We start from the raw sequence: 12,306 nt of genomic DNA on the forward strand, positions 1-12,306 counted from the left end.
GAAACAGAGAGTAGGAGGCTGACAAAGAAGCACGAGAACAAGTCAAGGACCGCGCAAAGAACGACGGAACGAAGAATGTTAGGCGTAACGCTAGGGTGAGGGTTAGGGTTACAGAATGGGTGTCAAGAGATGGAAGGTGCAGCGGGGGGCCGCAGAAGACCAGGAGCGGTGATAAAATTACAAAATTTGCAGGCGCTAGTTGGAATCGGTTGGCGCAGGACAGTGATAATGGGAGATCGCAGCGAGAGCCCTTCGTCCTGCAGCGGACTTAAACTAGGCTTATGATGATGATGGTGGTGATGATGATATCTTGCTCATATATTCTTAATGTCCATGATGTTCTGTGAACAAGCCCCTTAAGGCACCACTGTTTTCCATCTGTCAAGGAGTATCGAATTCACCTCGTGAAAAAATTCCCATCTGTACCCCCGCCCCTTTTTTCCACACGCAAAATCAAAGCTGAATTCCGTGTTTTTCCTTGCCTAAGCCATAACCTCATTATTCGGCACGCCATAGTAAGAAACTGCGGATTATTTTGACCAACTTGCGTGTTTTAACGTGCGCTGAATAGACGATACAGAGCTGTTATTGCTTTTAGCGCCCTTCGAAGTACAACCGCTGCGGGCATGAGTTTGATCCTGATACCTTGGGCTAAGCAGCACACCACCATAGCCACTACGTTGCTGTGGCGGGTGAGCCTGTTATCCATAGTCTACCCTCGTCCTTGTGATGAAAAGACGCTTCATTTTAATTAAAAGATAGTAACCTTGCTTGCCGATGTTTTGTCGGTTCGAAGTGCCTCATGTTTGATTCATTACAATGCGGGAACATTGGCAAGCCATTTTTGTATTCGTTAGTAGAATGGCATCCACCTTTCGCAGCGACTGGTGCTGAACTCCTGCGTCTTGGTGAAGCGGCGATAGTCTATCAGCATCATGATAAGAGCGATGGTGGTGTTTCGGCTTTTCAGTAATGCGGGAGCGCTGTTGGAATAAAGTACGTTCTTAGCGAGAGGGATGCGGGAGCATAAATTAAGTGAACGCGCTAGCAATGCATAATTAGTGCCTTCAAATGTGCTTCTCACGAACGGCCGATGTTGCCTACAGACAAATGTGATTTTTTTCCGATAGCTAAACCTAATGCTTGGAACTTAGAATAAGGAATAAAAATATACGGTGAGTAAGCAAGATAGATAGATCAAAAGCATTGGCCTTGGCATCTGCATTGGTTACAATATTGTTACGTGGGATGATGCCGACGCGACGCTATATACAAGTATATTTACAGATCAGAACGCTGCACTTGGCCAAAATGCAACAGCCCTCGCTAGCCGCTTATCGTCATCGTCCTCTTCGCCCCACTGGCCTCTTCGTCATTGGACAGCTGGAATACTGGTCCGTAGCAATATTTTGACGGGGTGGAGTGAATGAGACTATCGGATATTGTGACAAATAGCCCGTAGCAGCTCTTCAAGCTCCGTGAGTGTTCTTGCAGTCGGTACACTGTGTGGAGAAATTTTTGTGGGTGATAGTCTCTTGGCGCAAAAATCTGAACAAGAGATGACAGGCCACTTCTGGTATGGCCATGTAACGGTACTAACAAATTCGAGTGCATACCCTTTTGAGGTGACGGTCATTTGTGTTGTCTCTCAGCGATGATCTGAGGTGCGTCCCAATACAGGCCGGCGTCGGAGGCAGTCGACGGAGACAGCTAAAAAGAGAGCATCGAGCCAAATTATTGGAACGCCCCTGAAGCCGTCTGCAAAATGGCACTGCTATGAGGTTGCAGCTTGCGGCGACGAATAAAAGCTCAGAAAAGCCAATATTATCTCGTTATTGTGACTCTCTGCGTGTACAAACCCATGAAAAACACAACGTTCTATTGGAAAATCTTGTTTAAATTGAAACAAGGCTATACAGGAATAAAACAGGTTTAATATAGACCTGGTTGGCAAGAAACAGGTAGAAACAAGACCCATTTGCACCCAAAGAGGTCTGAACGGAGTCCTGTTTGGCACGGAGACAGGTTTAAACAGGACCCTCCGACACAGAAATAGGCCGGAACAAGTGTCCATTTAGCATGCGAACAGATTCAAACATGGCGCCCCGAAACAGAAATAGGTCGAAAATGGGGCCTGTTTAGCACCTAAGCAGGTTTAAACAACACCCTCTGACAAATAAATAGGCCTTAAGAAAGGCCCTGTAAAGGAACTAAACTGGCTAATACTGGACACACTGGCACGAAACAAGGGCGCCTGCTTGGCACAAAAACTGGTTTAATCTGAACATTCCTGGCATCCATATTGAATGGAATCATCCATAGCAGTTTATTGCTTGACCAGCTTCGGGCAAGAACTTTGTTTTTGCTATGCACATAATTTAACACCTAGTAAAATATGCCCGGGGCCATTTTCGAACTGTGGTAAAATTGCGCGACCAATAGCTGGCATTATTATCTTTTAACAATGCTGCCTGTACACCCACATACACACACCGAAAACGATTTCGCTGTCCTTGCTCATCGAAAAGCGCTGACGCACCAACGACGCATATCGCGCGCGCACACACGCACGCTACGCCACAGAATGCAAGCAGCGTCCCAAAGCGCCGGCGACCGGCAATACTCACCTTCTACCCGCTGGAGTTGCTTAGTGGCCATAATATTGGGCTAGTACGCACGAGGTCGTGGGATCGAAACCCGGCCACGGCGGCCGCATTTCGAGGGGGGCCAAATGCGAGAAAACCCGTGTACTTAGATTTAGGTGCATGTTAAAGAACCCCAGGTGGTCCAAGTTTCCCGAGTCCCCCACTACGGCGTCGGTCATCATCAGATCGTAGTTCTGGCACGTAGAGGAGCATAGTTTAGTTTTTTTTTTAGTACGGACATTCTTACATTGAGTACAAACACGTTCACAACAAAGCAAATTAAGGCACCGCTGCCGCAGCGTCCGATGTCTGGAGCTAGGGCCCTACTCATGAACAGTACGCACACGCATCACGACACAAAATGACAAGCCGAAACAAAGTGTAATGATGGGACCACTCTACTCCAAATGCGTCATTTATTGCACCAAAGAAAAAGAGTGGCTAGGGTTCGACATGGCTAGAACTTAGCTATGCGAGCGAAAGCTCTGTTAAGCTTCTTAATGTTTTCGTCTTTCAATATTTTATAACACATTAAAGTCTTGCCTCGGTCATACTTGCGTTTCTTCTCGAGTCGACCTTCTCGCTCATTTGTCTCTGTCGCTAATTAGGTACGCTTATTGTTAAGTTCTTCTTCCCGGCGAGCTGTATCGACAGCGTGCTCAGCCTCAGCCTGGCGCCTGCGGCGAAGAGTGGACGCGCTCGATCTGGTACGTGCTTAATCCATGGCGCGACTGAGCGTCCAAGCGCCCGCGAAGAAGCTGTTAAACCCTCGCCACAATCACGTGCTGCACAGCGGCAAGGCACGAGCGAGCGGAGCTGCGACGCCTCTCAGCAGTGAATCACGTGACCTGACCTCACAACTTCACACTTGCCCGCCAGTTGCTGAAGGTCAAATGCGCGCCGAGATTGACCTTGGGAGTTGTACCTCGAGGAGTGGAGTTTTCGCTCTAAGGCAGGAACATCTTGGAACGATCACAAACCAAACGACAATATACTGCGAACTTCAAACCGACTTCCCGGCCGTGAGAGGTCCATGCGGCTGTTCCGCAGATTGCTGTACTCGCAGTTGAGAGCAACGTTGCTGAAACACACCGTATAAGTCGCATAATATCGAAATTACACCGCGGCTAAGTCAACCAAAAGCATGAGTGCTTTCGGTGCCCCCAGAAATCGCTGCCCCAGGGGCATGACCGGTAATATTACAGACAATATTATTTTGCCGTCATCAGCTTGCGCGTGAGCACGCTGTATTGATGCCGGCCGATGTGATAGTTTACGGTGTGTACGCTTTGTCGATAAAAAGTGTGGTGCTTTTGGGTGCATAAAAGATCACAAAACCCCAGGGACCGCGTAACGTAGCTCGCAGTATTTCACGTGTGGTGTGCCGATATCGATGATTGTAGTAATGGGCCGTTCGAGGTTCCTTTGTTTCCGGCTCATGAAAAACCTCGGGCAATCTCGCATCGAATCACAACGCACTGAAACATTCGTTGAAAATTGTCTTATCACGTTCAGTAGTTTAACCGAAATCAACAATCTTTACGCCGGAAGGACCGTCGGTGCAGTCGATGCCGTGGCACCTGCGACGCGAAGGAGCTTTTGCGGAGTGCGCCTGCAAAGGTAAGCCTGGCGCTTGCGCGCATTCTTGTCAATAATTCGTGAAGTGTGCCCTGCTATAGGGATAACAAGATTATTACTAAAACGACAAAAATGATACATGGGCTTTTCGAATGTTCGTTGTTCATGTCGCAGTGCACATTTCGCGAAGTGTTTTATGAAAATTGCGCTCAGACGTATTCATGTTGCCAAGAGCCTTATCTAGCGTTTATTTGCTTTCTTCTACGAAGTATTCTAACACAGGTGATTGTTTCATCCGCATGGCCACAACAGTTCGTGCAAGGAAATTTACTCTTTGTGTACATAATTTCTCAGCGAGAAATCGTATAGGCATTTCTAGAAGTGTGTCGCTGTGTCGTCTTCAGAGCTATTCGCTGCACCAAATAGCACTCGATCGCTGTGCCTTGGCCATAGACAGTTTGTAACGTGTTTGAAATTCTTCTATTTATAAATTGTCTTACAAAGCTCTATAGCCTGCTTTCGTGTCCTGCGCGTTTTCGTGTGTTTGTAAATGTTTCCGATTTTGCAGAGAAGCCAAGATTACAACAGCAATGTTCATTTTTAATCGAAAAAACTTTTTTTATTATATGTTCAGAAGTTCGGGTGGTCTGTTGCAATTTTCAGCGTGTCGTCATCAGGGACAGTGCTTTGTTCCCTCATATAAGGAAATTAGGTTTCAGAACGCTTTTTATATTGTTACCGGGATGTCGGTAGCATAGAAAGAGTGTACTTACAATGTATATACAAAATGAGTCAGAGTGGTTGAGAAGGCTGACCACCAACAACACGCAGCCGCCAGTGTCCCGCGATGTTCTTCTGCTTCTCTCTTCTTTCACCCTTCTGTAACAAGACCGCCAAGGGGTAAAGTGCCGTCTCGGCGCATGGTAGGCGAAGAATTGCGAGCGAAGTAGGGCTTCTGCCGCGAAACGTGCACGACGTCAACAGGCGTCGGTCTTGAGGATGCATCAAACTGTAGCAACGAAATCTCGTAATTTACGTCGTTAACTTGACGTAGGATTTCGTAAGGTCCCGTGTGGCGAGAGAGAAGCTTCTGGGAGAGGCCAACCCGACGACATGGTGACCAAAGGAGCACCCAAGCACCAGGCGCGGACATAACATAGCGATGACACCGGTCGTAACGCTCTTTTTGTATATGCAGCGAGGCTAATGAATGAGATCGGGCGACATAACTTGCCTTGACCTCACGAGCGTACATAATTGCAACACGTGGCACAGAAGGGAGGATGGTGTCAAACGGTAATGGAGGTCGCGACCGTACAAAAGATAAAAGGGTGAATATCCTGCTGTGTGATGTGGGGTCGAGTTGTTCGTGAACGTCACGTATGCCAGCGTGGCGTCCCAGTTGCGGTGACTGTTGGACACGTGCATCAACAGCATCTCTGTGATGGCTTGGTTGAGACCTTCCGTAAGACCGTTCATTTGTGGGTGGTAGGCTGCGAACAGCTTGTTCTCAGTGGCACAAGAGTGGAGGAGATCGTCGACAACTCGAGATAAGGGTGAGCGGCCGCGGTATGTAAGTAACTGTCGAGGTGCACCATGGTGGAGAACGGCGTCGTGGGGGAGAAGATCGGCGACATCTTTTCGCAACCAGTCGGCAACGCCTTTTTTATCGCGTAGTGTGTGGCGTAATCAGTATATACGGCGATCCACTTATCACCTCTAGTCGTCGTCAGAAACAGGCCAAGCAGGTGAAGGCCTACGCGAAAGAATGGTTCACAGGGAACTTCAGTAGGATGGAGTCATCCGACAGGTGGCAGGGGAGGTTTCCACCGGCGCTGACGCAATTCGCAAGTTGCGACATAACGACGCACAGAGCGGTAGAGACCCGGCCAGAACAACCGGTGTCGTGTCGTACGCGGTCGTATGTACGCAAAACTCCAAGGTGTCTCACCGTCGGTGTATCGGGAAGTAGTTCGAGAACGACGGATCCCAGATGACGAGGGGGCACTAAAGGATGCCGTCGTTAAGCACGAAAATGTGGCACATGCCGTCGGTGCTGCCAGACTGAACTCCGGCGATGATGGAGTTTAAGGACGCGTCGCATTATTGTTCAGCGCGCATGTTGGTCATGTCAGTCAAAGCCATCGCACAGGTCACCGGATCATGCGCAGCAGGATCGGAAGGATCCACGGGGTGACGAGAGAGGCCATAAGCGTCCTTGTGCAGACGTCCAGACTTATAGTTGACAATAAATGAAAATTCCGGGAGCCGCAAAGCCCAGCATCAAGCCGTCCTGTTGGGTCCTGGAGGGAAGACAGCCAGCAGAGTGCGTGGTGGTCTGTAACGACTGAAAATGTGCGGCCGTCAATTATGGCCGGAATTTGGCGACAGCCCAAAACAAAGCCAACCACTCCCGCTTGGTGGTGCAGTAGTATCTCTCGCCAGGTGACAGCAGACGGCGGGGTAACCTATCACGCACTCGGTACGATTGTGTTGTTCGGCGAGAACAGCGCCGATGCCATGGCCGCTTGCGTCTGTGTGGACTTCGGTCGGTGCAGATGGATCAAAGTGGTCAAGCATGGGCGGGGTGGTCAGAAATCCGATGAGAGCGGTGAACGCGTGACCTAGCTCAGCGCCCCGTGAAAACGGCGTGTTCTTCTTTTTCAGATCTGTCAAAGGCAGAGCAACATCGGCGAAGTTTTTGACGAAACGGCGAAAGTAAGAACACAAGCCGGTGAAGCAGCGCATGTCAGAAGCGGAACATATCACAGGGATACTTTTTCCGGATCTGTTCGGACACCGAATGCCTCAGCGAGGTGTCCCAACACGGTAATCTGAAGGCGCCTGAACTTAAATTTCGTTGAGTGCAGTTGCAGGGCGGCTTTTCGGAAGACCGCAAGAATGACAGCGAGTCTGGCAAGGTGGCTGCCGAATGTGGGAGAAAAAACAATAACGTCGTCAAGGAAACCGAGACACGTGGTCCATTTGTAGCCTCGCAGAAGAGATTCCATCATACGTTAAAACGTCGCAGGAGCATCGCATATGCCAAAGGGCAAGACTTTGCACTGATATAAGCCATCGGGCGTGATGAAGGCCGTCTTCTCGCGGTCCATTTCATCAACTGAGATCTGCCAGTAGCCGGATTGAATATCGAAAGACGAGAAGTATTTAGCTCCGTGCAAGCAGTCCAAGGCGTCATCGATGCCTGTTAGTGGGTAGACGTCTTTTCGGGTGTTCTTAATTGAATGGCGATAATAGATGCGGAAAGCCACGTCCCATATTTTTTTTCTCCAGGATGACAGGCGAAGCCCAGGGCTGGCTGATGGCTCGATGACCTTTTTTCGGAAGCATTTTGTCCACTTCTGATTGGATGACTGTACTTTCAGCACGCGATACATGATAGGGACGCTGACGAATACGATTCATGTCTTCAGTGTTGATACGGTGGTGAACAACAGATGTTTGTCCCGAAGGCCTATCGCCGAAATCAAATATGTAACGGAACGATTTGAGGAGGAGACGTATGTCCGTGGCCTGTGTAGAGGTGAGGTCATGTGCAACCATCTTCACCAAGTCATCGGTTAGGGAACCAGTGCTGAGAACTCTAGTTGACGCTAAGAAGCCGCTCTCGGCATCCAGACTTTCAATGTCAAATTCGGACGTATTAGAAACGCTGGCCAAGAACAGGCTGGGTGGAAGCACTTGAGGGCAGAGGCTGAAATTCGTAAGGGGAAGAGCGACGCCGTTATTAGTAATCGTCACCAGCGTATGTGGAAGAGCAAGGTTCTGGTTCAAAACTATGTCGAGGCTGGGGCGAAGGACATATTCACCGTCAAGAATCTGTGGCTGTGCGGTCAAATTGACGTAAGTGACTGCCTCAGATGACAGACGCACATCGTGAAGTGAACACAAGTGCGGTGGAGCGCTGCTCTGAGTATCGGCGACTTGAAGCAGTTCCAACTGAAGAACGCCGGTTGCGCAGTCGATGGAGCGGAATCACGGGATAAAAATCCAATCCAAGGATAACTTTGTGAGGGCAGTTGTCGATCACAGCAAAGAGCACAGAAGTAGGGCGGCCGGCTACATTTAAACGTGCAGTACACGTTCGAAGAACGACCAGCACGCCGCCGTTGGCCACGCGAAGGACTGGGGCAGCTGCTGGGATGAGGACTTTCTTTAAACGTCTACGTAGGCTCCTTTATACGTCTACGTATACGTGGGGTCCAGCGTCAATGAGTGGTTGTACAGGTACGCTGTCTATTTTAACGTCAATTACACTTCTCTTTGTGGGCACGGACAGAGGATTTGCTGCAGCAGTAGGCAATGGAGCACCATCTGCGAGGGCTGCATTCCTTATTTTTCCAAAAGGGTGCGGCCAAAAGCCACAGGGAACGAAAGGCGACGTTGCAGCAGCGAACGGGAAGATGGGCGACGCCTTTGCGGGGAACGAGACTGGTGTCCGCGCGGCGATGGTGAGTTGCTGTACCACGTGTTCACAGCAGAGTTTTCGGCGCTGATAGACTCGGCGGTGGGCGAAAGAGTGTTGGTACGTCCATTAAAACGGCTCAGGTTGGTCGACGTGTGAGGTGTTGAGGGCCACGAGTTGCGACAGTATGAGGCGACATGACCAATGCGACGACAGGGGAAACATATCGGCTCGTCGTCCCCAGTTCTTCACTAAGTCGGGTTGCGATAATGCGAATAGAAGCGTTGGGGTGCAGAGAAAATAGTAGAAGGGTGTTCGTTAGCTCTAGGATTGGCGACAGCACAGACAGAATGTAAAGCAATGTTTTCAAGTTCCTGGCGAACGATGTCTTGTACGAGTAGTACTGAAGATGTCGTAGCATTAAAACTCATCGCCATCGAAACCATCGCATGCAGTTCACGTCGAACGATTCGCACCACGTCCTCTGATGGCGACGCATGCTGCTGTGCGAGTTAATCTTCACGCGGTGACGTTGGGGCAGTACTGGGAAATCAGGCGAATGGCTGCAGGACGCGTCGGCTTTTGGCCTGCTTGAATTGTCTGTGCTCGTTATTGATAGCATAAACTGTAGAGAAGCTTTTGCATATGAGCAGATTAAACACGTCGCCAGCATGCCCTGAAGCTCGTGCCCGACCTTTTCAACTTCTGTCGTGTCGTGATGGGCTTTACGAGAAAGTGCCAGCACGTCCTAGATGTAAGAGACATAGGACTCCGTAGGGGATTGGGCACGAGTGGCCTGTTCCTGTTTGCAGCAATATTGCGGCCGGCTGGTTTGGCAAACAACTCTGTCAACTTCTACTTGCATTGGTCCCAGCTGATTAGCTCCTCTTCGTGGTTCTCGTGCCGCACCTTTGCCGCGCCTCTGAGGAAGAACAACAGGTTAGCTCGCATAAGCGTAGGGTCCCATCCATTGATTTCACTCACGCGTTCGTACCTGGGCACCCGCTCTTCAACGTCGGCGGCATCGGCCCCGCAGAAAGTTCCAGGATCCTTAGGTTGCACAACGACAGCCGAAGGTGACAACGACGTAGCTACCTACGGTGACGTAAGAGGCGGCAGCGGCGTTGATCCCGCGTGCTCACAGTCATTCACGGTGCGGACGCTGATGCGACGTCGACTGCGGAGCTCCGTTTCCAGCCGTGGCTCCCCGCACCTTTCACCAATATGTTACAGGGACGCTGGTAGTCTAGAAAGAGCGTATTTACTACATGTATACAGAATGAGTCAGGGTGGTTAAGGTGGCTGACCACCAATAACACGAAGCAGCCAGCGTACCATGATCTTCTTCCTCTCTCTTCTTTCATCCTTCCGTAACAATATGCTAAGGCATTTTCTTAGTAGTGCAATTCACTTTTCACTTCCTACAGATGTTCGTTTGCGTGATTCTTTTGATAATAGAATAATGTTGCTGAACTTCTACTTAATAGTCAAATAACTGCGTGTGATATATCTATCACATATTTGTTCAAGCATATGCAGCTTCATGTAGCCGGTTGTACGAAACGTCCCAGAATCTAACGGGATATTGTGATATTACAACCTTGCAGTTTCAGTGGGGATTACAATATATTGAACATTTCTTAGGCGTTTCACGACTTCGGTGAGCCAGAGGCGCCTGTACACCATATATGAATCTGCGGCTCTTCTGCAGCCTGAACACTACGGCAAAGCATATTGACACGTGTACTTATTTTTATCGCGCAACCACGTTTCGCCGCTTAACAACTGTAATCGCAGAGCGAGGGACGCGCCTGCATGTATCCGACGTTTCTGGAAAGTTATCGACGCTTCTATCCGCGTGTCTGTTGTCGCCGAACCTTGTGTTATCAGATTTCATCGCGTGACACGAATGGTGTAGAACTTTGTGGAAGACACGCGGGTCCCGTCAGTTAATCTGGAACATTCGACGACTGATCTATAAAAGCCGACGCTCTTGACCCGCTGATCAGATTTTCGACGATCGCCGAGCGTGTTCGCCGCTTTCGTTGTGCTATAAGTGTAGCCTGTTTTGTGGGCACAGGTTCGCCCAATAAAAGCTAGTTTTGTATTTCACCGTACTGCTTCTTTCGTCACCGTCACTACCACGTGACATCTGGTGGAGGTGGTTGTGCGTTCATGTACCGAACGCCCCCGCAAAGCCGCGATCCAAGCCCAAAGCCCGACGACAAAACTAACATCGCCGAAGACCAGCGTGCTAGCCGCAGACTGCAAGGACTGCCCCCAGAGCACGGACTTCTACCTGAGTCGACAAAGAAGATCGTGGTCAAAACAACCCCAATGGCTGCCCCAGCGTCCCCCGTTATCCTACAACAACCTCGGGACCCACCGACCTTCCATGGAGCAGCGACTGAAGACCCAGAATCCTGGTTGGAGACCTACGAACGAATCGCGACTTTTAACAACTGGGACTCCGACGACAAGCTGCGGCATGTATACTTTGCCTTAGAAGATGCCGCCAGCACGTGGTTTGAGAACCGGGAGTCGACCTTGACGACATGGGACCTCTTCCGTACCGGCTTCCTGCGCACCTTTACGAGCGTCGTGCGCAAGGAAAGGGCCGAAGCCATGCTGGACGCCCGAGTGCAGCTACCTAACGAGAACGTCGCCATCTTCACGGAAGAAATGAAACGTCTGTTCCGCCATGCCGAACCGGATATGCCTGAGGAGAAGAAAGTCCGCCTTCTCATGCGTGGTGTGAAGGAAGAACTTTTCGGCGCAATGATACGAAGCCCACCGAAGACCGTAGAAGAGTTCCTTCGCGAGGCCACCAGCATCGAGAAGACACTCGAAATGCGGAACCGGCAATTCAACCGCCGTACAAGCTCTACCCACTACGCCGGAGTTCAGTCACTCGCCGTCGACGACCTACGCGAGACTATCCGAGCTGTCGTGCGGGAGGAGCTACAAAAGCTGTTCCCATCATCACAGCCTCAAGTGGCTTCGATTGCCGACGCCGTGCGTGAGGAGCTCCAACAACAACTTGGAGTAGCCCCTGAATCGCCGCAGCGTGAGCCGCAAGCGATGACCTACGCCGCCGTCACACGCCGTCAAGGACCCCCTCCGCGACCGCGCCAGGGCCCTGTCACGCCACAGTTTCGTCGTCCGCCGCCGCCGCCGCCAGCACGACCACCCGTCGCCCAGCGCACCTACGCGAGGAAGACGGACATCTGGCGTGCTCCTCACCACCGCCCGCTCTGCTACCACTGCGGAGAAGCGGGTCACGTCTACCGACGATGTCCGTACAGGGAGATGGGACTGCGAGGTTTCGCCGTCAACGCGCCGCGTCCACAGCTTGGCGAGCGCCCACGTGACATTGCCGATTACCTCGCCGCTACTCAGTGGAGCCCTCGACGGCCGTCCCGTTCGCCATCACCAGGCCGCTACCTGCCGCCGCAGCGCCGACCATACACTGGCCCAGCCCGGGGCCGGTCAGCGAGCCCATACCCGGAAAACTAAAAGCAGCAACCGATGGAGGTGCGGTTGCTGTTCGTCGAACTGACCAAGATCCTCCGCCGCCGACGAAGACGACGAAGAAACCATCTCGACGACCTAATGACGACACGCCGCCGTCCCGACGAAGTCTGGAAGCCAAAACTA

General features: G+C 50.9%; 1 long non-coding RNA gene across 1 annotated transcript; it reads right to left on the reverse strand.

Annotated features, from left to right (window-relative positions):
• Window positions 1-302: 302 nt before the first annotated feature.
• On the reverse strand, window positions 303-3,357 carry LOC139050794 (uncharacterized). The gene is made up of 3 exons (XR_011509084.1): window positions 3,189-3,357; window positions 1,617-1,710; window positions 303-1,502 (listed from the first exon to the last, which is right to left on the reverse strand). It is a non-coding gene; the product is annotated as an uncharacterized lncRNA (long non-coding RNA).
• Between the last annotated feature and the right edge of the window lie 8,949 nt (window positions 3,358-12,306).

The sequence above is a fragment of the Dermacentor albipictus genome, chromosome 10, assembly GCF_038994185.2.
Source record: "Dermacentor albipictus isolate Rhodes 1998 colony chromosome 10, USDA_Dalb.pri_finalv2, whole genome shotgun sequence".
NCBI lineage: Eukaryota > Metazoa > Arthropoda > Arachnida > Ixodida > Ixodidae > Dermacentor > Dermacentor albipictus.